Below are 27,963 nucleotides of genomic sequence, written 5' to 3' on the forward strand. Positions count from 1 at the left end.
ATTTACTGTAAATTCAGCATTAATTTATTCTTCCAGATGGAAAAATTGCTATGAAATTCAGGAAACACTATTCACTGTTCCCCAGGCATAATATAACATTTCTTACATCAATAATGTTGTCTTCGTTTTCATTTGCTGAGGCATTTTCCTGAACCAAAAAAATATTCTTTATCTTGTCTTACCAAATACATCCACTGGTCCTTCACGGTCCAAAACAAATGTCATCTCCCATGCTTGAATTAATGCCATTTGTCCTTTGTGATTGTGTAGGTTCCTTGTTAATTTTTTAAAAAAGCTTTTCAGTGAAGAATATTTTTGAGCAACAGTATCTAGGCAATTTGTATTAGCCTCATATACCACACATTTCAGCTATAGCATTGTGCATCTTGAAGGTACCCACATGACAAAGCTCAGAATATCCAAAGAGCAAGCACCTTGTAGTGATCATGGAGATTACAAGGTGACTCACGTTCCTTTTGTTTCCTATTGTTCTCAAGACAGTCCTTGGTTAGAATTGACACTTATGGTCACTTTACTAATCTGTAAGCTGTCTATTATGTGACTTTATTATTTAGGTAGCTAGTTACTTTGAAGTTATATCATTCCATATGACCAAGTTTTTTATGACCTCTGCTTGCTCAGCAATTTTTTTTTTATCCCACATTATCAGTTATGGATATCTCAGCACCACTGGGGTAATGGCTGTCTGCCTTAGGCCCTGATAGTAGTTTCTTTATCCCGTCGACAAAGTACAGCTTTTCAGTTTGTACATTGATCATCTTACCCATCTATGGGAGTTGGAACCATTATCCCAAATTTTTCGTGTCCTCTCTATTAAAGTTGGACTCCTCTATGTGATTTGTGACTCAAGTAGCATTTCTAGACCCAATACAAGTAGTTCAACATATCATACAAGATGAACCACAATTAACCTGGAGACATGGAAACACGAAAAGCAACATTTCATTTTTGAAACATTGAGGTTTTGAGATTGTTATGCAAAAAAATGTTGACTAATGCATCTTCTCATTACGCCTTTGCTTAAAATGTTCACTAGGTTCTCCATGCTCAAAGAACCCCATAGAACTACTATAGTCTGACCCAGCCTCCCTTCTCTTTAGACTATACAGCTTCGTCTCAGTTCCTTGGACTCCACACCTTCCCTCCTACAACTTGTCTTCTGATTTTTGCCGCTGGGTCTTTGCATATCTGTCCTATCAACCCTCATTTTTTAAAAAAACCCAATTTATTTTTCATTTTCTTGTTCTTAGTTTAATGGTCAGTTACTCTAAAACTTCTTGACTCAACTGAAGTATCAAAGACATTTTATGGTCAGTGCTTATGGTTGCATGTAGAGAGCTGTGCATGGCCGCACCGCAAGGATGGCACCGGCATCCGGCTTCTGCCTTCCCGATGGCAGGTGCTCCTTATTTGGCTAAGCCTAGGATCTGGCTTGCTTCTGCGCACCTGGACCTAATCTGGCTTGCTTGCGTATGTCTGACCCTATCGGCATTGTCCATGTGGCACTACGGGGTTGATTGCCCAGTGGCTATAAAGGGCATGGGCTGGCTTTCCCCGGGGTCAGAAGATTGTTCAAGGTTCCTGAATAAACTGCTTGGAGAAGAGCCTGGAGTTGCGTCTTCCTTGCTGGTCGAGGCGGACGCAACAGGTGGTGGCCCATATGGGAACCTTTAAGGCTCAAAACTCTTCGCAGTCAGGGCAGTGCACTGGTAAGTCCCCAGGTAAGGTGGGGATCCGTGACAAAAGTGGGAAAACGTAGAGCCGTGACAAAAGCGGACAAGAAAATTAAAAGGAAACGTAGAGCCACGACAAAAGCAGACAGGAAAATTAAAAGGAAATGTAGAGCCGTGACAAAAGCAGACAGGAAAATTAAAAGGAAATGTAGAGCCGCAATAAAAGCGCATGGGAAAATTAAAGAAAGTGAAAGCAGGTGAAGGCAAAAGTGCTGCTAGTATCATGGGCACAACTTCTTCGCACCCAATTTTCCTGGCTCTTAACGAGCTGCTCCTTTCAAAGAAATTAAAGATTAAGAAGAGTAACCCGGAGGTTTGGAGACAGGTTAGAACTGAAATGCAGCTAGCTCGCTCAGTGTTTCTCAATGCCCAGACTCAACAGAGATACCATGAACCTTTGGATTTTAAGGTCATCAAGTCTCTAGAGGAATCTGTCCGGGATGAAAATAAGATATGTGAACTTGTAGAAATTCTGTCTTGTTAAATCTGTGTTAAGAAATCTTTAGGTGTTTGCTGAGTTAAATATATGCTAATGGTAGCCCTATATAAGTTTGTAAGATAGATCCATAGAGTTCCTTTAAGAATATAAGCTTGCAAGAAGTATCTAAGGTAGTCTGAAGACATGTAGTAATAAGCTTGTAAGAAGTAAAGATGTTAGTTGTAAATGTAAGTTTAAATAAGAAATATAAGAAGTATATAAGGAGTAATAAGAAATATATTTGCTAAATTAGTTCTATAGTTTCATTAAAGAGTATAAATAAGTAGATGTTAATATGTTATATGTGAGTTTGTAAAAATGTGTAAATGTTGAGTGTGAGTTTAGGCTTAAGCACATGTTATATGTGAGTTTGTGAAAAGACGTAAATGTTGATTGTGAATCTAAGCTTAATGTATGTAGTGAAAGAACCTGAGACACACAGAAGTTAGTGTCCTAGAAGACTGCAAAGCAGGCAGTCTGAGCGGTTTTCAAAAGCTCCAAAAGCCACTAAGAATGGCGGACACCAGAACCAGCACAACAAGGCATCCGCAGCTGAGATCTGTGGAAAATCAACACAACACAGAAAAACCTGAGCTAACATCAAAAACGGTGCGGTTTAGAATACTACTGTACCTAAAAAGGTCTCTGGCTTGAGAATAAAAATTCAGAGACGCTTGTTTGAACAAAAATTAACTGCAGAAAGTTTTGGTTGTAAAACATCTCTTCATATTTGGAAGTGAAAGCCTGATACCAGAATTTATTTCTTGTTTGAACTTTTTAAACTTAAAATGAGATAAAACTATATGCTTTATTAACTGGGGCCCTCGGCCTCAGGGCCTGCAAATATATGGGGCAGTGGAGAATCAGGAGCAAGGCGGGAGGTTTTGTTTGTGTTTTCCCACAGGACCGGCTAGACCCTATCTAGGTACCTGAACGATTGGTACGACGGGCCCCTCAGATGGAGAGACGTGATGACACCCCGGAAGCTGATGTGCCTGATCCTGATAGCCCTGATTATGACAAGCGTGCCAGCGGGTGCAGCTAAAGATCGACTCATGAGTGGAACCCGGTCGGTGGAGTTTGATAACCTGACTCAGATCTTGCGCAATGAGATCATTGTGGTCAACTCCACCCATGTGCTCCTGGCCTCCGCTGCAGAAATGATGTCTTGGCTGTGAAATTCTATCACCTTTTTAAAGGAGTGGGCGCGATTAGGTGCCCTGGCAGGCCTACTGGTACTTGTCTCCCTGATGTGCCTGTGGTGCATTGTTCGTTTAAGGGTTTCTCAGCAGCGCAATGCAGCCACGATTATCCAAGCCTTTACAGCCATAGAGGCTGGACAGTCTCCCCAGGCCTGGCTGGCCACATTAAAAGCTTAATCGCGCAGGATGCGAGGCTAGTGCATTGCACTTGGGTCTAGCTGTATTGCAAAACCCAAGAAGAGCAAGTCTAATTGCATGTGGGTTGATGCCCTAATTCCCACCTCTGCAAAAAAGGGTATCGGACAGGTCAAGTGTTCTCTGGGTGGATGACACCTGGACTAACACCAGTACAATGTCCAACTTGTATTTTGGCAGAGATTAGACCTCTGCTCTTACCTGCTGCTTAAAACAATAAAGGGGGAACTGTAGAGAGCCGTGCACGGCCGCGCCGCAAGGATGGCACCGACATCCGGCTTCTGCCTTCCCAATGGCAGGTGCTCCTTATTTGGCTAAGGCTAGGATCTGGCTTGCTTCTGCGCACCTGGACCTAATCTGGCTTGCTTGCGTATGTCTGACCCTATCGGCATTGTCCACGTGGCACTACGGGGTTGATTGCCCAGTGGCTATAAAGGGCATGGGCTGGCTTTCCTGAGAGAGGAGAGAGAGAGAGTGAGTGAGAGTGAGAGTGAGAGTGAGAGTGAGAGTGAGAGTGAGTGTGAGTGCGAGTGTGAGAGTGAGAGAGAAGAAGAAGATGGCTTTCCCCAGGGTCAGAAGATTGTTCAAGGTTCCTGAATAAACTGCTTGGAGAAGAGCCTGGTGTTGCGTCTTCCTTGCTGGTTGAGGCGGATGTGACAGTTCCAAGTGCCCCTCTTTTGTAGGCCTGTTGTGATCACCACAAGCTGTGCAGCTATTTGATTAGAGCATGTCTTTCTCCATAGTCTAGCTTACCAGAGGCAAAGGTCGGGCTATTTTTGCTTACTCTTGCTGTTTTATTTCTTTTTGGCAGTGAGTATTCAATCTCGATCCTTGTACATGCTTAACAAATCCTGTACCACTGATCTGTATCACCCTTTTGCTCATTCTTTATCTCTAGTATGGAGCCTCATGCAGGCAGAGGCCAATAGATCAATCAGTTGCCCTGTGGATCCTATAGATGAGTTATGTTTCCTGGCAGGCATCCTGTCTCATTCCTATCTGCATTCAGCCTTATTGTTTAGTGAAAAGATCAATAATGGATTTCCCATCGATGGTTTTGAACAGTTCTTCAGCTGATAGGCTGGTTCCAAATGCCTCATTTACCTACACACATCAAATAATTGCCAAGCCCTGTAAATATATTGTAGCTTAAATGGCCTTGCATGGGTGGGACTTAGGAAATATGTTCAAAAAAGTAAACATCTTAGATGCAGAATACTAGTCCTTTATTTGCTCACAAGAGAACTTCAGGTAAGTCATTTTGCTTAGGCTCAGTTTTCTCATCTGTTGGAAAAAGGCAAGTCACTTCTCAAGGCCATTGGAAGTATTTCAGGGGTAGAATGCAGACAGAGGATAGTGGGCTGTGGACTGAAGTCCAGGGTGGGCTATTTGCAGCGGTGGGGGAGCATTCTGCTCTTCCTAGGCCCTTCTCCTCATCTCAGGAATGATTTTTGTTTTTTTATCTTTATAATGCATTATCTTTATAAATTTGGCTCATCTTTGCTTTTTTTTGAAAGGAAAATGAGCAACTTCAGCTCCCAAAGGATGGCTTTAGCCTGAGAAGCTATTGAAGGGAGTGAGATGTGATGGACAGTGCAGGAAAGGTTCCGGAATGGAGCTGATTTATATCTGCTGCTGCTGCTCTACCTGAATCAAAGGCACTCCCAGAACTCCTGTGACTTCCCTGACAAGGAGAGCTACCCTCTTGTCACCCAAGTCCACTCTGATAGATGCTGCCCAGTGGCTGCAGCTTCAGCCTCCCTGGATGCTTTTTAAAAAGCGTTTCCATCTTCTTTCCAAAGGACCGGGTACCCAGGACCAAAGTTGCTGCTGCACTTTTTAATATATTTTTTTTTTCGGTTTTTTGAGACAGGGTTTCCCTGTGTAGCTTTGCGCCTTTCCTGGGACTCACTTGGTAGTCCAGGCTGGCCTCGAACTCACAGAGATCCACCTGGCTCTGCCTCCCGAGTGCTGGGATTAAAGGCGTGCGCCACCACCGCCCAGCTGCTGCTGCACTTTTAATTATGGAAGATCCTTCTCCTTGGCAGTTAGTGCCCAAGCTTCCCCATTAATTAATCTTTAATGCAATCAATTGGCTGACTGTGAGATGACAAGGGAAGGAGGTAAACACTGTTCACAAATCGATTGAATTCTCATCTGACCCAGCATTTTGTTTTCAGAGTAGATGAAAACAATCAAAAGCCTTTTGCTGGCCGGAATGTCAATGCCTGGGTGATAAGATTACAGAACCCCAAAATATTCTGGCAACCACGTCAACTGGTACACATGTTAATTGAAGTGCCCTTGCCATAGTGATCTTTTTGAATCTGGCCCACTGGCTTGTTGTAGATCAGGGATGTGACCAGAAAGCCAGCATCACACTCTGCTCCCTCCCCCACTTTCTCTCCTGTACCTTTGTTCATGTTGATTTTGTTGTTATGGTATATTTAAACCAAAATCCCTAAGAGATAACTTTGGATCCTAAATATAATCCAGATAGGGACTTGTAAATCCTCATCTAAACAGAGTCAGTGGTGAGCCCTTTGGTTGGGTTATATGCTGTGAAGCTCAGTAGAAAAGCAAATCCTTAGGACTTGCCCCAAGTTTCTGAATCAAGAACTCAGGAGGAGTCCATGGTTTGGGTATAAGGGACTTGCTAGTGCATTCTGATGCATGCCCATGTTTCAAAGCCACTGGTGGACTGCAAGGCTGGGTCTAGTTTGTGTGAGGGCTTTTCCTCACTTGGGGGTAGATTCTTAAAGAAAGATATAAGAGGTGACTTGCTGCAGTGTGACGACTCTGTTTGTGTCCCTGATAAGTGTGGGAAGCAAATTGCTCTTGTCCGAGAATGCCTGTGTCATGTTGGTGTTGAGCAGCGCCTGACCTCTGGCTGCAGAAATGATCACTTCAGCTTCTCCGATTCATGTGCCTAGTTTACTGAGATAAGTAATTAGTGCTGGAGGACTAGTCTCTAAAGGAGGAGGAGCAGAGGGTAAGCTACTCCACATAGAGACAGTTTCTCAGTATTGAAAAGTGGTACTTTGCTGAGGGATGGAGGCAGGGAGGGTGGTAACATCAATCCTAGAAAACTGGGATGTTTCCAAGGCCACATGAGAGGCCATAGGGATGCTCTGAATGGCACTGTCCTGACTCATTAGAAGATGGAAAGGAACAGAGCCAGTGTTTCCTGGCCTGGGAACATCAACACCCATACCTTCTGCCATGGAATCTTGTAGGTCCTTCTGCAGGAGAGGGGACACAAAGTCTAATAAGACTTTTCCTTCAAATTTGGAAAGCCATCTCTAAGCCTTTCCTTAGGCTTGTTGAGCATCTTAACACTCAAATCTTTGCAGGCATGTCAAGATCCACAGCCAGCGTCCCATTGGTAATCATTGAGCAGCCATGCTTAACCAGTGAGGATTTATATTTAGAGTGTAGCTCTCAACAGTCCAAGGCAGGAGCCACACACTTGTTATTACAGGTTGATGATAGAGAAGCGTGGGTATAAGAATTAACTTCAATATTTATTCATGTAACTTTCCAGGGATCCAAGGACTGGTGAGGGTCGAGCACAGGGTGCCCTGTGACAGGATACTCAATAGGATAAATTGGTAGAGAATTAGATTAGATCTTTGAAGACATTCCTTTTACGCCTATTTTGCTTTCTATTGCTGCGATAAACCCCATGACCAAAAGTAACTTGGGGAGGCAAGGGTTTGTTTAACCTTATGGTTTGCAGTCCATCATGCAGGGAAGTCAGGACAGGAATGCAAAGCCTCTAGAGGCAGGAACTGAAGCAGAGGCCATGCAGGAACTCTGCTTACTAGCTCACTCTCCAGGGCTTGCTCCGCCTGCTTTTGTATACCACCCTGGACCACTTGCCCAGGTGTTGCATGGCCCACAGTGTGCTGGGTCCTCCCACATCAAACATTAATCAAAAACGCCCCACAGACCTGCCCACAGGCCAATCTGATGGAGGCATTTTCTTAGTTGAGAGTTCCTCTTCCCAGATGATCCTGGCTTGGGGCAGGTGGACAAAACAAGTAGCATCTGTAAATTTCGACTCTTGATGTATCCTCTCCTCAATTCCCATTTTTTCTCAAATACCTTCTTGTTTTCTTCCTTGTACCCCCTTCCCTCCTTCTTTCTTTCCTCCCCTATTTTCCCTCCTTCCTTTCTCCTTCCCTTTCTCTCTCTCTCTCTCTCTCTCTCTCTCTCTCTCTCTCTCTCTCTCTCTCTCTCTCTCTCTCACCTAAGGTATTACACAACTGCTCTATAGCCATGCTCCATCCTCCTCCTTAGCCCTCTCCCTCTTCTTTCTTCTTTCTATAACTGCAAATGTCTTGCATAGATACAAATTGATATTGATGAGGTCTCTACATGAACTCCTTCCAGGAACATACACTGTTCCTGCTTTGTATTTGCATATCTTATAAACATTTCTTCACAGGACATGAACACCCACTTAAAGGCATGAATCAAGTGATAGATGCTTTCATTAATGAAAAAGGAAAAGAAAATGTATTTTATGATAAACCATCCATACTACGGGCAGCCATTACTTTGCAAAGCTCTACCACATTAACTAGTATAAATTAACTGGTATAAATATGAGAACTGTGTTCTCTATGTGTATTGCCCTACGGTAGTGGGTGGTGGCTGTGAAGTTGGGGTGATCCTTCAGTGGTAAGTGTTTGTAATCCCATTGCCATCAGTGGTTGGGTCAAGGCTGCCCTTGAGATGGAGAAGACTCACGCTTGATCAAGCTCTGGTTAACCGGAAGCAATTCTGGGAGAATTTATACCTAAGCTGTCAATAGAACACCCATCTCAGTAGCCAGGGGACTACGGGATTCAGTTTGAACTGGAGTATTTGGGTTGCTGCTTGGACCATTCGCTGCAATCAGTTCAGTCCATCTGAAGCAGCAGCCCATGTACAACTCTGGTGGTCTCTTTGTGGGAAAGTTTCCAAGGAGAAGGTTAGAGGGACAAATTACAACTGTCTCACCCTGTGTTTGTTATTGGGCTACAAGGAGTGCTTCTCACCTCCCTTCTGTACTACCCACTGTGACACCCTTCACCTCTGACAGCACCTCTCTGGCATAGTTTACCCTATGAGTGACTCAGACTAATCTCTGAGTGATCAAAACCATCGTCACTATGGCCTTCCCAGGCCATGGATGTTTTTCTTGCCCACTTACTGTCAAAATTGGGAAGGAAGGCCTTCTAATGCTCCTTAGTGCCACCCAGGTATCCACAAAATTTTCTCTTACTTGCACACAGTAACAATAGCACTCAGGTTTTCTATGGATCGAAACTGATATCAGGAAGACAATAGATTCTCGCCCCTCTCATTCATTTATTTCATCTTATCATATTTTGCATCCAGGTTCTATTAGGATAAAAAATATAAAGGACATAGCATCCACTCCTGATTATGATTCAGTTATGGTCTCCTAAACTCCCATCCCAAATGAGAAAAAGATCAGAACCAAGAATCCAAGCCAACACAGGAACTTCTTTTGCCTTTCTGTTCTCTTGGCCCAATGAACTCGAAGTGACAGGCTAGCAGTAAGAGCTCTCTCCCTCCCCTACCATGTGTATGTGCATGTTCACACATATGTGTGTATGGATGTGTATCCACATGTGTGTGTGTGCCTGCATGTAGAGGCCAGATGTTGATACTGGATGTCTTCCAATACACAGAATTCAAGTCAATCCCAGTTAATGTGGATTGCTGCATCTTCTAGGATAAATGAGATGCAGTGTCAGTACCTTACTACTGAAAACTGATTGGAGGCCCTGGATGATGGTGCTGTTTGGGGAGTTCAGCTGTAGTTTCTGTAACCACAGATTCATCAGCAACAGTAGTTAGAAGAGCATCATTGAGTTGGAGACCATGATTTGGGCTTGTGTGTAGCCTCTGTTCCTGCTTCATCAGTTTCTATCTTGCAGCTGTTATGCCTGTTCTTGGGTGGTTAATGACTTACTGTGTGTTCTCCAGAGGTTCATGTCTTTGAATATTTGGTCCCTAACTTATGGTGTTGTTGTGGAAGGTTATACAGGCTTTAGGAGGTGGAACACTGCTAGAGGACGTGAACCACTGGAAATGGGCCTTGAGGTTTGATAGCTGGGTCTTGGTTCCTGTGTGCACTCCACTTCTTAACTGCACAGGCAACACGACCAGCTGCCTCAAGCTCATAGCAGCTATGTGGTTCCTTCATGACAGGCTGTATCATTTTGAATTATGAGCCAAAAGGTTCACAATTCAGTTGTTTCTCGTCAGGTTTTGGATCACAACAATGAGAAAACTCAACAATGACCAACTAGCTGTCTTTAGGTAGCTGTCATTCTGTCTGCTCGATCATTTTATGTCTTCCATGGTATGTGCCTCTGTTGAGCGTCAGCATGCAATACAGAGATCCCCACAGTTTGTGTCTAACCAGCAGATTTATTTGTATGGCTCTTCCATAGATTTCCTTGTCCCTGGAAACTACTAACCAAATAGACAAGCCACTGGCCACTGCCGTCGTCTTCCTCTGAGGTACCCACAGTCTAAATCTCAGGGTCTTACTCTTTCCCAGTAGGCATCCAGAATTTAGTTTTAATAAATTTTCCAGAGTTCATTTGCAACTTCTGGAGCTCCACTATAATCATAATTAATTCTAGGGCAGATCCTCAGGTTTTCCTGGCCTCTGGCTACAGCAGATGAGAATTTCTTTGTATGCTGCCAAGAGGCTCTTTGGCTCCCATGCTTGGCTATAAATTAGTAACTAATCATCATCAGCTTTGCCTTGTTTTTCTCAGATTCAGAAATAGAAAAGTCATACATTTCATTGTTCTTCTTCTGATCGCTGTTTCTTTAGCAGCCTTCAAGGAACTGTGGCAATATACTCACCAACCCACTTCCTTCTACCCTCGCCTAGGGCAGTTCACACCAGGGAAAGTTTTTGCATCACTCACTATAGTATACAGGGAGTATATAGAACACACTTCTTTCATGCTATCACCAATGTGATCCTCACTGTCTGCCAGCCATCGAGAGGTAGAACTCCAAAATCCCATTAAATTTTTTTCCCCTAGGGCTGATCCTGGTAGCAATCCATATGATGGCCTCCCTAGGAAAGAGACTTTCTCCTGGTAGTCTGAAAATGTTTACTGGGGTCTTGTCTCAGTAACACTGTCTGTAAGGAAGTAAGGGAGGTGAGATTGAGTGAGAAGGTGGCAGAGCTGTAACTCCCTAGAGGGAGAACTATCCCACAGAAAAGGGGACAGATTACTTACAAAGGCAATGACTGTACAATAATTATATCTTCTCTACAAATAGTTTCACTTCTTGAAGAGAATATTTACATAGATTTGAAATTATAGGATGGCTACCATTTAACAACTGAAATAGCCCTGTTTCCTTAGTGGAGGCAGGTTCCAAGCTGCCTTGTGGACCGCTGAAATCTGAAATCTCATGTAATATAGCTCCCTATCTACATAAAGTTTTCTTCCAAATGTACACACTTAGTTTAATTTATAAATTAATTATGACAGGAGATTAACAACAACAACCTTATCAAAATAATTAAATGAGATCATTATAAGAATGTAGCACATGATTTTGAAACACATATTCCTGGAATTTTCTTTTGTTTTAAAATGCACCTGTGTGTGTATGTGTGTGCACAGGTACATGCGAGCGTGTGCGTTCATGTGTATGAGTGTGGGTGTGCGGATGCCATGTGATGCACACGGAGGTTAGATCAGGAGTCAGTCCTCCCCACCCACTCTGTCCGAGACAGGCTCTTGCTTTCCTCCTGTGCATGCCTGGCTGGCTTTGCCTACAACTTCTGAAGAATTCCCTGCTTTTGTTGTGTGGAGTGCTGGACTGACGGATGTGAGCTACTGCATCTCACTTGGACTGGGCTCTGAGAATACGACCTCAGGTCCTTATTCTTGCACAACAAACACTTGAACCACTGAGCCATTTCCCTAACCCACCTTTGGAGTTCTCTAGTTAGACCAGGGTTGAATCTCAGTAGCTGAAATCACAAACGGACAAGCACAAGGTGAGGTTTACTGCATCATTGTGTGTGCACTTGCGTGTGATTCAGGTTTATTATTGTTTTCATTTACAGGAATGGCAACCCATCCTTTGGATTTCAGTGGAAGTTAACCGCTTTGAATTTGAGTTTTTCTATTTACTTGTTTTTGCTTGTCGGGGAAGCCTCTCTAAGTTAATTATACTTAAGAGAATAACATGCTCCCAGCCTGGGATAATTAGGCAGTCTAATTAACCTTTTAAGAAAAGCAAAACATAGCTTTATAGTGGCTATATCCCCTTCATTAGGTGAGCTTGGCTCATCTTAACTGGCGTGTTTGATATTGCTGATTTGCATATCATTCCCCATGGTATCTAGTCCCATAACTCGTAATGAAAGCACATTTTAGAATACACTGGAGATTGACTTAATGGAACTGGCTACATCACAAGCAGAGATTTTTTTTTTCCTATGGGCTATGGTCTTATCTTCATAGTTGCTGCAAGGCATTTAAAGGTACAATTTAAAGCGGGGAAAGCTTTTTGAGTAATCATTTTTTAATAATTAGCTTAGGAATAATTTGGAAACTCTCCCTTGCAGCACTTTAATAATGTAAAGTAAGCTAGTTCTCGACTATTTAATGGAAAGCAAACTCCTTGGAGATGGTGGGGAGTTAAGAGACCTTTAAGGACGGCTATTAATTACGGCCCAGAGACTTCTTTCTGTTATTAGGGAGCACAGCCATAAAGCAAGATAATGCCCCATTCAGATGCCACAGCGCCTCTCCTGTTGGACACATACAGCTAGCATAGGACTCATTTGCCGATAAAAACAGGCATCTCACACATGGAAGGGGGCTGCCTGTACCCGGTGGCTTCTGCATATAGTTGCTTTGACTTAACAAGGGGGTGTGCAACAGATACTTAGAATCAGATAAACACACCACAGGCATACACATTCTAGAGTAAAATCGACTAAAAGCATGCTCCCCTGCAAGTCTGTCTTCTCCTCTGCTGGCTTATCGTAGGAAAAGTTTCTACAGCATTGGTATAGGAATCGTTGTCTGGGATCCCAGTACTACCTCAGTGTGCACCTGCTTCCTTGTGTCAGGACTGAAGTCCCCTCAGAAGCAATTCTTTCCTCTCCCCGGGTCTTTCCCATCCCTTCCTATCCAATTATTCTTTCTCTGAATTCTCATAAAGATCAGCATTCAAGACACATTCTACGTATGCGTGACTGCTCTTGTCTTCCCAGCACGCTTCCTCTATATCCCGGTTTGTGATAGGGGCCAATTTCTAGAAATCTGATGGCATCACAGATAGTGCTCTCTTCCTTTTGTTTGCCCAAAGCAGGAGTCGATTCCGCCGCCGCCGCACGCCAAGGTGTTTCTGACCTTGGCCCTGACTGCATCTCTGCTCCGCTCTACCTTAGAGTCACAGGTGACTATCAGAGCTATTCCAGGCTTGCTGTCCTAAGTAGGGCTTGCCTTTGTGTGAAATGCAGCAGCTAATGAGCAGGAGGCTTACCATGGTGGAGCAGCAAGCAGCTGCTGTGGTTCCACAGTCTGTAACAACCTACGATTTCTTCTTAGCTGTGAAGGGGAAAAAATAGTAAGGGCCAGACCGTCCTGCTTAACTCTTTCCCAACTCTTTTAGAACAAAAGATCTGCTGGTTTCTGTTGTGTGCACACTTCTCCTATTTGCCTTCTTAAAGGGCGAGCTTTCCAAGGGAGCTTGTTGGGAATCAGATAATATTTGTACTTCCTTTCTTCTACTTAGTTGCGCGCACTAAAGCCACATTATCAACTAATTAGGTATTTGTTATTTGAAAAAGTTATAAGGAGTTTGCCAACAAGATCATTGTCTCATCTCATTGCGGACACATCAGCTGCCGTACACGTGTGAAACGAAGTTGATTGGGCCGAGGCCTGCTCGCCTGCCTGTTTTTATCTTTGGAACACATTCCTCATCATAGGAAGCATTAATGCCTGCTATCAAGGGCTTACTGTAATGTATATGACACTGTCAGCATCTCTGATGGCCCTTTGAATGCACTGTTAGCTGGGATCAGAGTCAGATGTAATAGCCTGCAAGATTGATCCCAAGCAAGTGAAATTGGGTTGAAAATAATTCTAATCTTAGCTGTGAAGGATGGTTGTATTGAGGCTGGATGCAGATTTTCCTGGGGGAGAGAAGGGTTGTGAATCATGCAGGGAGCTGCTGTTACAGCATCATCCACTGCAACACTACATCAGCCATATGTGGCCTAGATCAGAAAGAGTGGCTTAGGACAGAGATGAAAGGTCAAGTGAGGTCTGAGGAGATGGCTCAGTGGGCCAAATGCTGCCCTACAGTGTGAATACTCAGAAGATCTGAGTGTGGATACTCAGAACTGAGATAAAACCAGGAGTGTAGTCTGAGCACTCCTATGGTGAGATAGAAAGTGGATACTGGAGGATCTCAAGCTACCTGGTAGTATATAGTGATGAACAAGGGCCTGGTCTCAAACAAGGTGGAAGATGAAGACTGACACATGAGGCTGCCTTCTGACCTCCACATTCATGCATTCATACTACACACACACACACACACACACACACACACACACACACATACACACACACACTCACATACACACACATTAGGTTTTAAAAATTAAATAAAAGTGCGTATCTATCCATTACCACCAAAAAAGGGCGGGTGTTAATTTGAAGGCTATCACAGAACTATAATTGTTTAAAGTCAAGCAAGTTCTGTCTTCGTGGGGTTTGCAAAGGAGAAAGTATACAGGGAGAAAGAAGACTATGTGAGATTGTAGATTAGTGTTCACAAGTTCATCCATTTAGGCTGCTTGTGTCTAACCCCTGCTGTCCTCCAGGTGCTGGGTATCTCACAGGAAGACAGCAGTTACACCTTTCCCTGCAGTCCAGAGTCCATGGAGAGAAAGAAGGCTTTTTCTACTTTCCCCTGCTTGCCTGGAATTTAGAGCCCACTGAAGAAGAACAACACAAAGCTAATCACACAGACAAGCATCCAAGATGATTTAGAGTATCTGGTAAAGGCCAAATCAATATCAACCCAAAGAATATGATGATAAAATGTTATAAAATTAGACATTATGATAACGAGAAAAACATAGGAAAGTGGGGGAATGGATGTCATTGTCAGTAAGGTTATTCCTGAAAAGCAGGAAACTGCTCTAAGATTTCTTTTGTCCATATCCTGCACATTTATGGAGCATAATCCATTAAATGAAATAAGCGGGGCAAAGGTTTATATTGCTGAAGAGCCTTTGATTAACTGGTATGTCTTTTAAAAGATGAAAAACTCTTCTAACAAGTGCCTTTATTCTTTTACCTTCCAAGACTTAAAGTCACAAGAGAATGCAATAAATGCACAGATATGGGTTGGGGTATTCCCAGGGGAATGTGATCATTTGTGTAGCTGGTGAAGGTACCTTTAGAAACATACGTTTATAACTGCAAAAATAGAGCAAGAGCTGAACCCAGGAGACTTGAAATGAATTGAACTCCCACACTCCAGCTGTGGAACTAGATGAGGTGTGAATGTGTTGCCATGGTCAACTTGTAAGGAAGAAATCACAGCTATTGAAATATTATCAGTTCTCAGTGCAGCCTGCTCACATGCAAATGTGTTAACATTAATATGAAAGCCTTTCACAGAACAGCAAAGCAATCTCCAACTTCCCACAGTTGACATAATGTGGTCAGTGATTTTCTCAGGCCAGTGAAGAAATGGCTCACACTTGAAAACCTTGATCATTCTCAAGGGGTGATATGGTGCTGGGTTTCAAGATACAGGCTTGTTCCGACCATCTGGGGAGTCCCATAATACCTATGTGTTGTAGACTATTATTTTAAGGTGTGTTACTTTTGTTTATGTTGCATTTGTTTAACTCTGTGAAGTTGTTACTTTGCCTGTCTAAAATACCTGATTGGTCTAATGAAGAGCTGAATGGCTAATGACAAGGCAGGAGAAAGGATAGGTGGGGCTGGCAGGCAGAGAGAATATATAGAAGGAGAAATCCGTGAAGGGAAGAAAAGAGATGGAGAAGTGAAAAAGGAAGAAGTAGCCAGAGAAGGAGGAGGACTCCAGGGGGCCAGCCACCCACAGCAAGTCACAGAGCAAGAATAAGATTTACAGAAGTAAGAGAACAAGAAAGGTGGATGGGATAATTTTTTTAAATTTAATTTAATTTATTTTACAATATAATTTAATTCTACATATCAGCCATGGATTCCCTTGTTCTCCCCCCTCCCGCCTTCTCCCCTTGCCCCCAGCCCACCCCCCCATCCCCATCTCCTCCAGGACAGACTCCCCCGAGGATTGAGATCAACCTAGTAGACTCAGTCCAGGCAGGTCCAGTCCCCTCCTCCCAGGCTGAGCCAAGGGTCCTTGCATAAGCCCCAGGTTTTCAAACAGCCAACTCATGCAATGAGCATAGGACCCGGGCCCACTGCCTGGATGCCTCCCAAACAGATCAAGCCAATCAACTGTCTCACCCATTCAGAGGGCCTGATCCAGCTGGTGACCCCTCAGCCATTGGTTCATAGTTCATGTGTTTCCATTTGTTTGGCTATTTGTCCCTGTGCTTTGTCCAACCTTGGTCCCAACAATTCTCGCTCATATAAACCTTCCTCTTTCTCGCTAATTGGACTCCCGGGGCTCCACCTGGGGCCTAGCCGTGGATCGCTGCATCTAGTTCCCTCAGTCATTGGATGGGGTTTCTAGCATGACAATTAGGGTGTTTGGCCATCCTATCACCAGAGTAGGTCAGTTCGGGCTGTCTCTTGACCATTGCCAGCAGTCTATTGTGGGGGCATCTTTGTGGATTTCTGTGGGCCTCTCTAGCACTTTGCTTCTTCCTATTCTCATGTGGTCTTCATTTACCATGGTCTCCTATTTCTTGTTCTCCCTCTCTGTTCTTGATCCAGCTGGGCTCTCCCGCTCCCCCAAGTTCTCTTTCCCTCGACCCTTGCCTTTCATTACCCCCACTCACGTCCAGGTTGTTCATGTAGATCTCATTCATTTCTCCGTCATTGGGCTATCCCCGTGTCTTTTTTTGGGGTCCTGTTTTCCAGGTAGCCTCCTTGGTGTTGTGAGTAGCAGTCCAGTCATCCTTGTTCCACATCTAGTATCCTCCTATGAGTGAGTACATACCATGTTTGTCTTTCTGAGTCTGGGTTACCTCACTCAAAATGATTTTTTTCTAGATCCATCCATTTGCCTGATGTCATTGTTTTTCTCTGCTGAGTAGTATTCCATTGTGTATATGTACCACATTTTATTTAGTGGATAGGATAATTTAAGTTAAGAAAAACTGGCTAGAAACTAAGCCAAGCTAAGGCCAGGCATTCATAATTAAGAATAAGCTTCTGTGTGTGATTTATTGGGGAGCTTGGTGGCAGGTCCCCCAAAGACCCAAAGAGCCAAAAAAAAAAAAAACCCAAATAACACCACTTATGTCTAATTATCAAAAATGTATTATAGTATGTTCACAAATTGGACAAATAAGTCTTAATTATTAAGCAACATGTGCACAACTCTGTTGTTAATTGACATGCTTTAAGCACAATGAAATTTCAGTTTTGCATATATATGCTTTATTTTCAAGGCTGGTAATGTTTCATAAGCAATTGATTTATTTTGCAAATTATTTCTTAGTCAACATATGTAGCTGATGTAACTACTGAATTAATTTGTAAAAACAAAAATAGTATCCTGCTGGGATAAATGTTTGAAATCAAAGAGGGGTAAGAAGTTGGACTCCCAGCATCACTGGGAGATGATAACTCATTATGAGTTCTAAGACAGATGAGACAAGTTAATTATTTTATCTTTCCTCTTTCCTAAGCACTCCTGCTTGTCATATCTTTTCATACTGTAAAGCAGTCCCTAAGTGATGTAAGTAACCCAAGGGCACTGACAACTCATAGGCAGTCCTTTCTCTTTAAATAATTACCATTATTATTGCTGTTTGTGCATGATGCAAATGGACATGCTTGCCATGGAGCACTTGGGGAGGTCAAAGGACAACTTTGTGGAAGTGGTTTTCTCCTTCCCTCTTTATATGAGTTCCAGGGATCAAACCCAGGCCACCAAGCACTCTGGGCAAGCACCTTTACTCACTGAGTCATTTCACTGGCCTTATAGGCTGTCCTTTCTTTTTTTTTTTAAATTTTTATTTTGCAATACAATTAAGTTTTAATACAGGCACAGATTCCCTTGTTCTACCCCCTCCCGCCCCCCTCACCTTCCCCCCAGCCCGCCCCCCATTCCAATCTCCTCCAGGGCAAAGCCTTCCCCACAGACTGAGATCAACCTGGTGGACTCAGTCCAGGTAGGTCCAGTCCCCTCCTCCCAGGCCGAGCCAAGGGACCCTGCATAGGCCCCAGGTTTCAAGCATAGGCTGTCCTTTCTGTCAAGGGCATTGAACAGAAGATGTGGTAGGGCATTTTTGTATGGTTTAAATAGTGTTAATTCTGTTTGAGTAGGTCTTTTAAGGTTATAAATTTTTGTCTGCAAATATTGACTGTTAATTCAATGTGAGTAGAAAGGTCACTACACTCGTTAATAAATGTGTTTTGGAGTATATTTGTAAATAGGGAGCCTCCTAGAGAACAGACCATGGAGCCAAGGCACACTGTGTGTTTTGAGGAGGTGCTACTTGATTGGGCACTGTGCGAGAGGCAAGGCAACCTGGTGCTATAGTTACTAAGAAAGTTGAGAAGAATCAGGATACCTGGCACACACACACACTCACACACACAGAGGGAGGGAGAGAGAGAGAGAGAGACTTATTTTTTTTTTTTTTTTCATTTAAAGCTAAACAGGAAATTTCACGGTGATTTCTGGGGTGAGGCAGAAGAAAAGCACATCCACAATGACTGGGGTTCTGGCCAGCTTGGCCTGAGAGGTGCAGGCAGGGCCGTCCTTACTGGGGCATACGCAGCAACCACTGCCCTCAGTGCTTCTAGCTCAGGCTGCCTAATCAGGCTGTTACCTGAGATGGCCGGCGAGTGGGTGATTTGGCTGCCTTGGAATCAACCTCGGCAGAGATGATGGCCACCTTCTGCTGCTGCTTAGCCTTTTTCTGCCACAAATCCAGCCCTCTTTGCTTCTGGCTCAGCCACTTAAGTGACTTCCACTGCTTCTGTGAACTCCTGCCCAAAAGTTAGAAGTGTCAGGATGAACCCAAGGCTGTTACTTGCTCAGTGAGGTCATCACTCACTTGCCCAGAGACCAGCCATCTCTGGGTCATCAGTCCTCCATCATCAAAGTGAGCCACCACTGACTGGAGGATCTCTGTGATGATGGGCAGCAGTGCCCACTCATCACAGCCTCTCAGATGCTGGTGTAGATTCACAGAAGCTGGCTGGCAAGGGGCTGGAAGAGGATGTGAAGTGTGATGCTGACATCCTGCAAATCTTTGCTGCCAGTGATGACTAGTGTCTTCCACAATGGAGAGCAGCAGTCAAAGGTACTTTGTTTCTAGACCCAAGCAAGGAATGAGACAGTGAGTCCCTTCCCCTACCATGATGTCCTATACTCTGAAGTCAGTCAAAGTTGGCAGTTAGTTCGGTGACCAGAATCCACACCATGAAGTGGGGAGTTTATCAGACCTCCTCCAATTGCTAAGACAAGACCAATCTTGGCAATGGACTTAGACACTTCAGCATCCACGATTCCTTCTGTTGGTCCCACTCACGCCTGCTTTCACTCGGACTGCACATCTAGATCTTCTTGTTGAACTGCCCTGTATAAAAAATAGTCTAGTTCGAAGGAAGAAGTGTGAGATGAAACAGGAAGGCATGGGGCTCCCTCAGTAGGGCTGAGCCTTCTAACATTTCTCATGGTGAAGATTCGTAGTTAGCTGGTTGTAACCAGATGGAACAAATTTAGGAAAGCACTCCTTAGCCAGAGAAAAGAACATAGAAAGCACAAGGGCATGCTGGTATGATGTGCCAAGCTAGTGCTGGTATTTTGGTCTTGTTGAGTTCAGAAAGAAAGGCTGGAAGACTAAGGGTGTCATGCAAGAGTGAGATGATGAATCTTGAACTGTCAGAAGCCATGGCACACTCTGAGAACATTGACTAGAAAGCCAGGAGCTGGGGAGATGGCTCAGTCTGAAAATCACTTGCGTTGTAAGCATGAGGACCTAAGTTCGGACAACCAGTGCCCACATAAAAAGCCAAACGTGGTAGCAGGTGCTTGTAACCCCATGACAGTGAGATGGGAAGTGGGCAAAGAGCTTTCCCTAAAAGCTTGCTGAGTGTCTAGTATAATTACCTGGCGAAGCCCCAGGCCAGCAAGAGTTCCTGTCTATCTTAAACAGAAGGTGAATAACTCTTGAGATTGCCCTCTGACACACACACACACACACACACACACACACACACACACACTCACACACACGTGTTCATCCAGACATACACATGCACACACAGCAAACAGAAAAAAAGAGAAGCTCCTGGGTTCTGTGTAGAAAAGTCCCTAGCACGGGCATTGTAACTTTTCCACTTGGACCCCTTTTTGGACCCAGTGTTTTGTGTATGTGGCTCTAAGTACAGAGATATGAAAATAGGTGTACAAATCAAATGTGTAATGATAATAAATCACATGGAAATTTATTTTAAAACAATTCATATAACTTCTGCAATTCATTAAAGAATAAAACAAGTTTGTAGATGAGAAATATATATACTTATTTATTTCTACAAGAAGAATTAAATCTTGACCAAATATGTGATACTGCAGGGCACACAGCATCTTCTTCCTTTTGTGAGTTTATTGACATCTTGATTTTATTATCATCAATGCTGAGACCTCTGCTTCACATAATCGCGTAGTATAAAACAGCAGAAGATTGTTTATGGCCATTTTGAAACTTGCTGGAAATTCTGTTCTAACCCCAAGTCCCCATGGTTTGCTTTCTGTTGTTGTGGTAAACACCACAAACAAAAGTAGCTGGAGGACATTTTGGCTTCCATGTCTGAAGTCACAATCCATTATTAAGGTAAGTCAAGGAAGGTCCTAAAACATTGCAGGGACTTAGAGGCAGGAACTGAAGCAGAGACCCTGGGGAATCATTTGCTGGCTTGCTCAGCTTACATTGTTTTTTTTATTCAGCCCAGGACCACCATCAGCCCAGGGCTGGTGCCATTGACAAAGAGCTGGCCCCTCCTATGTCCATCATTAATCAAGAAAATGTCCCACAGATGTGCCTACAAGCCAATCTGATGGAAGTATTTTTTCAGTTGCAATTTTTTCCTTCTAAGATGACACTAGCTTGTGTCAATTAGACAAAAAACTAGGCAAACACAAACCAAAATTAATGTAGCAAAGTCTACAATTCAAATGGCAATTCTTAAAATCAGATTTTCAAACACAATCCAAAGGTATACTAAATTTGATACTTACAAACTGAGGAAGGAGTATGGGAAGGTATTCATTCTTTGTTTTCTTCATTCTATTACATTTTATTAAGAGCAGAAAACTTTGTACCCTACACTTCATAACATGCAATAGTCTTAAATATGAGCCAAGATATCCAGGCAATGTTTTGTAGCGTTGCACGGCATGGTGGCATGCACACTGTAATTGTGCAAGTTGTATGTTCAGAACCAAGGCCTGAAACCTGGATGAGTGATTCTGGAAATAACTCAGGTTCATCACATAGTTTTTGGTTGTTGAACAGTTTTGTTTTTGTTTGTTTTCCTATGACTCCCTCCATTCAGTGACAAGAATCCATGCACAGTTGCAATCCATAGTTTAAGAATCTGGGCCCTGGAAAACACCACACTCTGGTATTCTGGGAAGCCAGAATGATTCATTAATATTACCAAATATGTGGGCACATGCAAAAGAGACCTTGATTATCAGGCCCAGTGCTTCTCAACACATTCATCTCAGAGTGCACAGTTCATTCACTGCACACAACCCAGACATGAATGGAATTTTTAAAGGCAGCCGAGCCTCTTACTAGGTAGCCTTCATATGCTCCATCAAGAATGAAAAATTAACCTCTTGGAATCATTCATTATGAAAATTGAGTAAAGAAATGATAATTAAATCTCCAAGTGATGGCTTGCTGAATCCTGTGGTAGGGAATGATTAATACCAGCTGGTCAAGGGCAGAGTAAGGGCTCCTAGCTCCCCAGAGGGGAGGCTCCACTTGGTCCCACATGCTCACCTGTTCATTGGAGACTGTCCTTCAGGAGACATGGAAGGAATAGTGGAACCCTGAGCCCAGCTGCTGGGGATGCTTTTTTTTTTTTTTGACTCCTTACAGTGTGGGTGGCTTCAGCATTCTCCAAAGCTTCATTTTCTCTTTTTCACTTCTCATTCAATAGCTCTCATTTGACGGACTGACTTCCTGTGCTTTTGGAAATCTGAAGTCTAACTTCTGCACGTTGAGAGCTGCATAGCTGCAGTGGCTCTGATTCTGGATACAAAAATAAACGCAAAACCGTACAGGATAGTCAAATCAACACAAGAGAAGCATTCATTCAATCTTCATTTTCTCTGAGATTACCCCTCACCTGTACCAAGGTCTTTCATAAAGAAATGAATAGCCTGGCTATCTATTATTCCATAAATCCACAGGAGACAGTCCACTTGAATAATGCCGTGGTCTTTTGTGGGCAGACTATACAGGAGGAGGGAAAGACATGCTTTACTGAGAGGTGAGTCTCACTCCTCAGGCAATGTGTAGGAACAGAAGAAAGAAAGCACATCTCATATTTACCGGATCTCCCCATAGAAAGATCTCGTAAGTCTCGTAGTAGACTTGACCTCTCTCACTTTTCTAACACACTAAGGGTTTGGTGTATATTACACAACACTCTTCTTTTCCACAGAATTGTGAGACTTAGAAGGAAATGGACACACTTAAAGCTGAATACAGCTGCGTGTCTCTTACTGATGAAGCAAACAGAGAAAAAAATCAGTAGGTGATTTGTTTTATAAAATCATTTAGTGTACCCACAGGAAGCCATATGATATAGCCTTGTGATACAAGCAGGGTGTATGACATACATATTGTATATATGTACAGTATGCACATGGTTTGTGCCTATTGCTCCTAGGGCCATAATGAGTATAACAATGTAAGATCATTCAGCACAACAGAAAATGATGTGACCAAGAAATGTAGTCAGTTAGATATGGGAGGATGCTGAAGATAAGTTTACTTTAAGAAGAACAAATGTGGATGAAAAAGTAGTTTTTTTCTGTTCCATAGCTAGAAGTGCACATTAAAATGCAGCATTCCCTCCAAGTCTCCTTAAAGACACCATCCACTGAACAGATGGCCAGGAGAGGAAGAGAGGAGCTTCCCTTCTGAGGAGCTGGGAGACCTTACTTTGCCCTTGACCAGCTGGCATTTATCATTTGGCACCAGGGGAGATGGCAAAGCAGTTGACAAATAAGTTGACTCACTGCACAAATAAAAGGACCAGAGGAGCTCAGACCCCTAGAACCCAAGTAAATGACGGGTAGGTATCTTGGTTATTGTTCTATTGCTGTGTAGATACCATGACCAAAGCCAACTGTCTTAGTTAAGGTTTTTTAATTGCTGTGAAGCGACACCATGACCGTGGCAACTCTTATAAATAAAAACATTTAACTGAGGTGGCTTGCTTATAGTTTCAGTTCATTATCATCAGGATGAGGAGCATGGCAGCATGGAGGCAGATGTGGTGCTGTAGCTGAGAGTCCTACATCGTGACTCAGTGGCAACAGGAAGTCAACTGATTCTCATACTGAGTAAAGCTTGAGAAAAGAGACCTCAAAGGCCTCCCCCACAGTGACACACTTCCTCCAACAAGGCCATACCTCTTAATAGTGCCACTCCTTTTGGGGGGCATTTTCTTTCAAAATACCACAGCAATTTAAAGACAGAGTTTATTGGGGGCTTACAGTTCCAGAGGATGAGTTCATGACCATCATGGCAGGGATCATGGGAGCAGGAAGGCAGGCAGGCAGGCAAGGCACTGGAGCAGGATCTGAGAACTTACATCTTGAGATACCAACATGAGCAAAGAGAGCTAACTGAGAATGATGTGGGCTTTCTTAAACCCAGAAGCCTGCCCCACCCCAGTGACAACAAGGCCACACCTAATCCCTCCCAAAGAGTTCCATCAACTGGGGACCAAACATTCAAATATATGAGCCTATGAGGGCCATTCTCATGTAAACCACCACATTCTACTCCCTGGCTCCCAGAAGCCTGTGGTCGTATCAGAATGCAAAATAGATTTAGTCCAATTTCAAAAGTCCCTATAGTCTGTCACAGTCCCAACACCATTTAAAAGTCCAGTCTCTTCTGAGACTCAGTAAATTACATACTTCCAACATACAATGCACAGAATGTACAATACCATTCCAAAGGGAGGAATGAGGACATAGTGAGGAAATACTGGACCAAAGCAAGACCCAAACCTAGTAGGGTAAACTTCAAATTCTCTAACTTTATGTCTGATGTCAAAAGTCTTACGTGGCACCACCCTTTCACTTTTGCTGACTCTAACAGACATCTTTCTTTTGGCCTGGTTCTGTTCCCTTTGTGCAGCTCTTTCTGACAGACATCCCGCAGCTCTGGCACCTCCAACATCCTGGGGGTTCCAACACAATCCTTCACTTTCACATCTTCACACATGGCCTCTCAGAAAGATATCCCACAGCATAAATTGCTTTTGTTATATCAATAGAAAAGTAGCTAAGATATAGTAACCACATAAACCACTAACATGGTCACTCATTATCAAGGATTGTTTGCTGTATTACCATACAACCTATAGTATAGTTGTTTGCTAATAGCAGCATTCCTACAGACACATAAAATATGTGTAGCATCTGATACACCATACAACGAACATTATGATAGCTACCAGGTTATTAAGCAAAACGTTTGTTTTTTTTTCAGCCCCACTACAGTCTAAGGAGACCACTTTTCTGTTATGCAGTCTGTTCTTGATTGACATATCCGTATGCAGCATGTAACTGTCCATTGTTAGAACAGCTGTAAGAAAGCACCACAGGAAATGAACAGGTCTGTCCTCCAGCTCCTGGGGGCTGGAATCTAAGAGCCATGGCCAGCACAGCTTTGTCTCTTTGTGTCTGTGGCTTTGGCATTGGGTAGAAGTTCCCTTTGCCTTTTTCTCCTCACCGCTTCTTGGTGTCCTCACCAGTAGAGTAGAATGAGTACTACTTGTCTTCCCTAAGTTGTTCTGAGATTCAGAAAATCTTTGAAAGCCAATGAGGATTAGCAGAACGCTAGGTATATATATATATATATATATATATATATATATATATAATATATATATTATATATATATATATTTGTGACAGTTGTTTTAAGTATATAAAAGTGCTGTGGGAATAGGGGAAGGGCCAGAAGAAAAAACACGAATTATTATCTCAAGAAAATTCTTAATTTGTGAGAAATGAGCTTCAAGAATTACAAGGGCAGACAGATTTAATCAGGAGTCCCTACAAAAGCAATCAAGATCAAATGAACTGTAATTATGGTAATCAGTTCATGAACTTTCATGTCATGTTTCTAATTTCAAATATTATGAAGTCCTGTATAGTGAATCAATCTGTCACTGCAAAGATAATAAAATTTTCATGTGTGATGGGATGTGGTGGGTTTGAGGGAAAATTTGTCATTCTCTTTCGTCAGAGCTTCATCAGGATCACCATTGAAAATTTTTTAATTAAATGAATGAATAGTATATGAATATATTTTTAAAAAAAATAATAGATTTCGTATAGCTAGTTACAACTTCCCTTTGAATTTCCCCATGAAGTCGACTTCCTCCAAGCGGCTACTATCCTCAAATTGAATCAGGTACCCTGGTTACAAAGACTCAGAGTGAGCTGCACTTTTCTCTTGGTCTGTAGTTTTGTTTTGATTTTATGATGGTTTGAGGGTCTGAAGAACAGTCTAAAACTGCAAGACTCAAGAGGTCATAGAGGGACTGTCATTTACCTGGCCTATCAGGTCACCCTTAGCATGGAATCTTCACTCCTCTTCTCTGTAGCCCACGGGCATCGCGTGAATTGGCCTGGGTTTCTGCTCTTTCTTTGCTTCTAAATCCCCAGCTTTTTTCCATCCCTGACTGGCTCTGCTTGATGTTTTCTCTGCCTGAAGCACTTCCTCCTGATTTTGCCTGGCCATCTTCCATGGGAAATGTCATCCAAATGTCACTGCTCCAGCCAGGCTTTCTCTGATTGAACGTTCTAGAATGAGCTTCCATTCCATGGGTACCCTGTGTTGTTGCATTTCACCTCCCATTTTCCTTGGTGTACATGCCACTGTGTGAATTGTCTTTCTTAATACACATCGACGTCTAGGAAGTGTGTGCAGTTGCTCCTTATTACCTGTGTTGTCTCCAAGATACAAGGTTTCTAAATACAGACTTCCGTTTAATGGAGATTATTTACTTCAATGTCATCAAGGACTAAATGGAGCCTTATTTCATGGGCATGTTGTCAATACCTGTCATATGAATGTTATAAGATAAGTAGATGTTCAAATTTATATTTTAACAAATTCAACAATTAATTGAGCGCATTTTATTTTAAATGGATTATTCAGGTCACTCTTTTTCATTTGTAGTCCCGTAGTTTGGGATTGCATAAAGGAAGGTCTTTGGCTGCTGTTGTTGTTGAGATGGGGTCTTCCTCCTTGACTTTTACTTCACAATCTCTCCCTTATTTTTGTGTATTTGCCATAGGCCTTTGACCACTGAAGCAAGCAAGGAAGGTCTAATACAAATGCCTTTCCCCTTTATGTTTACTTTTAAGAGCAAACGACACTCCTTGAGAAGATAAACTCCATTCAGATGTAGGCAAGAGGCACTGGACCTAGGTGTTCCTCAGTCCCTTAGTTCCTGATAAGGCAGGGGCCTCATATGGCTCTTGATTTCCTAACTGAAATGTGTCACTAAAAGTTCTTTCCTTAGAGTCAGAGATATGGCTCAGTGGTGTAGAGCACTTGCTGGTCCTTCAGACAACCTCAGTTTGATTGCTAGTACCCACGCTAGTCAGCTCATATAGTTAACACCTGTAACTTCAGATCCAGGGAATCTGATGCCCTCTTCTGGTCTCCTTGGGCACCTGCACACACACACACACACACACACACACACACACACACACACACATATACAAGTTATGTCCTTGAGAAGAATCTACTTCAAGTCATTGTTTCTAGAATTTATCCTCACGTACCTGTGATAGGAATCAATAATTCAAATAATTTCCTTTGGGACTATGCAATTGTCCCAAATGGATTCACCATGAATATAGTTTTCATAATGCACAGAGCAGAGCTTTTCTTTCATAATGGGTGGAGTTACTTGCTCTTCAGTTGGAGACATGGTCCTGCCTTGACTCTAGAATAGGTCCTCTCTATAAAGTCGAGAGATTTAAAGACCCCCAAGCAATGTCAGACTTTCCATTCTTTTAATATGTTCATGTCTGTAATGGTGCTTTCAACAATTTAATTACTTTGTTGTGTGTGCTGTTAACAACTTATCATTTGACACCATAGAAACTTCTGAGGGAGCCTTTCTTGAGAGCCTCTCATAGTGCACGAGTCTCTTGTCCATGGCTATCTCTCTTTATTTCCATTATAGCAATTCTGTAACTATTCTGTTTTTTTCATTCTCAGTGAATTAGATTTCCATTTTATTGGCACCATTTCAATAAAAACAATGACATGCAGTTGGTGTATATGACCCTTCTGAATCTCTGACTAAAACTTCCTTAAAGTGACTTACAGCTCTGTTTTCATCTTATAAATGCATGTAGACAGCCTCAGGAGTTGGAGTCATTGCTCTGCCACTTTAAAGATATTGAGACATAATTTTGTGCACTATAGAAAATGGCCTCACAGAAAGAGAGGTCTGAACATTTTCCTGGGTCCTAGGAGGCAGTTTCTAATTGTTTGAAATTTCCTGGGTAATAGGGTAATCTTTCTTATTCCTGTTGAGGTCTTTGGACCACACCTGCTTGCTGATGTTAAGGGGAAGACTCTCATATGTTCTGACATCACGGAAAGATACAAATGCATCTCAGCACTTCTTTTTCTTCCTTTCTTTTCTTTTCTCTTTTTAATTTAATTTTTTTTTTTGTGACATGTTCTCACTACACATCTCTGGCTGTCCTCGAACTTGTTATGTAGACCAGGCTGGCCTCAAATACACAGAGATCTGCCAGTCTCTGCCTCTCAAGTACTGGGATTAAAGACCCAGCAGCATATATTAATAGACGAG

The 27,963-nt window shown here is 42.8% G+C and overlaps 1 pseudogene; it reads right to left on the bottom strand.

Moving 5' to 3' along the window:
* Nucleotides 1-11,651: 11,651 nt before the first annotated feature.
* LOC131917472 (prohibitin 1-like) lies at nucleotides 11,652-24,336 on the bottom strand (annotated as a pseudogene).
* Between the last annotated feature and the right edge of the window lie 3,627 nt (nucleotides 24,337-27,963).

The sequence above is a fragment of the Peromyscus eremicus genome, chromosome 1, assembly GCF_949786415.1.
Source record: "Peromyscus eremicus chromosome 1, PerEre_H2_v1, whole genome shotgun sequence".
Taxonomy (NCBI): domain Eukaryota; kingdom Metazoa; phylum Chordata; class Mammalia; order Rodentia; family Cricetidae; genus Peromyscus; species Peromyscus eremicus.